The sequence below is a fragment of the Pteropus alecto genome, unplaced genomic scaffold (genome assembly GCF_000325575.1).
Source record: "Pteropus alecto unplaced genomic scaffold, ASM32557v1 scaffold379, whole genome shotgun sequence".
NCBI classification, from domain to species: domain Eukaryota; kingdom Metazoa; phylum Chordata; class Mammalia; order Chiroptera; family Pteropodidae; genus Pteropus; species Pteropus alecto.
Window position 1 is genome coordinate 1,786,611 of NW_006443129.1, and position 2,457 is coordinate 1,789,067.

Here is a 2,457-nt window from a genome sequence, read left to right on the forward strand (position 1 = left end):
GAATGCTCCAACTGTATTTTTCTTATTCAAAGCTGTTTCAGTTATTCTAGTTCCTTTGTCCTTCTCTATAAAGTTTAGACTTAGCTTTTCTGTATCTACCAAAAATTCTGCTAGGATTTTGATTGGCATCACATTAAATCTGTAGGTCAATTTGGTGAGAATTGATATCTCACCATGTTGAATCTTTCGATCAGTGAGCGTGGTATGCCTCTACATAGGTCTTTTATGATTTCCTTCATCAGTGTTTTAGTTTTCAGCACCTTCTTGTACACATTTTGTTGGATTTACACCTAAGTATTTTATGTTTTTGCAGTTACAGGTTACATTGATTTTTTAAATATTGGCTATCAATATATAATATATAGATATATGATTGATTTTTATCTCAATTTAAAAAAATAGTGGTAAAACATAAAACGTAAAATTTACCATCATAACAAATTTTTGGTGTACAGTTAGTGGTATTAAGTACATTCAAATTATTAGGAGTGATGTCAGAAGCATGGCAGAGTGAGTGATGTCCCCAGTACTCTCCCACTCAAATAACAATAAGCAGAACATCTAAAACTCAACAAATAACACTCAAACTGCACACAAGCACATCCGAACGAGGTATCTGCGAATAAGAGCTACCATAGGTAAGAACTGTGGGAGTTGGGCGGTAGACTGGGAGAAACAAAGAAGCTGCCTCTTGCAGCCAGAGCTCCCTGCAGAAGGAAGGTTGGGGAGAAGGTGCAGCGGATTCCCTGAACAGCCCTTCCTGAAAGAGCTTTGAGCTCTACACAGCAGTAGTGCCCAGGGATCAGAGCAGAAAGCAGAGAAGTGGAGATGTCAGAGAAGCAACAGTTGATTATTACCAGCCTCGGTTGCAAAATGCAAGGCTGAGCCAAAACCCTCATCCTCCAACTCAGAAGACTCATCCAAGACTGAGCACCACAAAGCTCCAGGGGAATCTGAGCAAATGCTATTGAAAATTTCACTAATACTGACAGGGATTGAGACTTAAGGTAATAATCATGATTGAATATTTATAAGAAAAAAAAGGCATTAATAAGGCTGTATATAAAGCAGGGATCCAAGAGGCTTAGACACCACCTACTGGAAACCAAAAGAAAAGTACCTTCTTTGCAACAAACCAGAAAAACATTTATATAATAAATCTTCTTTCTGAGTGGGGGGGGAAAAGCAGAATACACTTCCACTAATGCCCAGGTGGAGAAATAGGCCATTAAACACCATGAACAACCAAGGTGACAAGGCATCTAAGAAAGAAAGAAAAAAAATCTCCAGAAAATAAGCTTACAGACATAGAAATATGTGCCTTAAATGACGAAGAATTCAGGATGGCACTTCTGAAAAAACTCAATGAGATCCAAAATAATTCATATCAACAATTCCAGGAAGTGAAAAAACAACTAGATCAGCAGAATGAGTTTTTAGCAAGGAGATCGAAACCCGCAAAAAAAACCTAATAGAACTTCTGGAGATAAAGAACACACTATGAGAGATAAAAAATAAAATATCAATTTTGGGAAATAGAGTTGACCAAATGGAGGAAAGGGTCAGTGATATCAAAGACAGAAATCTAGAAATAAATCAGAAGGAAGAAGAGAGAAAACGAAGAATGAAAAATAATGATAGAGAAATACAAGGACTAGCTGATTCTATCAGGAGAGGAAACATAAGAATAATGGACATTCTCGAAGGGGAGGAAAAGGAGCAGGGATTAGAAAGCATTTTCAGACAAATAGGGGATGAGAATTTCCCAAATCTAAGGAATGAGCTGGAGCTTGGAATTCAAGAAGTCAACAGAACATTAAATTATCTCTATCCAAAAAGGCCTTCTCCAAGACACATTATATAAAAATTATCAAAAATTAATGACAAAGAATTCTCAGGGCAGCCAGTGAAAAGAAGATGGTAACCTATAAAGGAAAACCCATTAGATTATCGTCGCACTTCTCAGTTTAAACCTTACAAACAAGAAAGGAATGGAATCAAATATTTCCTATAGATGAAATCATTTTTATAGGTATCATATTAAATTTCTGTCCATACCACTTGTTTTCCTGTGTTGCCCATCTCCACAAAGACTTCACACTGCCCTAAAGTTACATACTGTTTCATGATAAAAAGACCAGCCAAGAATGATGTATCTAGCTAAGCTCTCCTTTAGATAAGAAGGAGAAATAAAGACCTTTTCAGACATACAAAAATTGAAGGAATTCTCCACTACAAAGCCTGCACTGCAGGAAATACTAAAAGGGGTCAGCTCACCTAAAACAAAATGACAAAAAAAAAAAAATACATAACTATGACTATGGTGACTAGCAGGCAGATAGAAGCAGAGGACTGAAACCCTTATGAAGAACATGGCATTGTAAGCTTAAACAATAAGAAGAGATTTGCTATAGCAAGACAGTAATGAACATTCAGCATACCTAGGGACAAATAGAG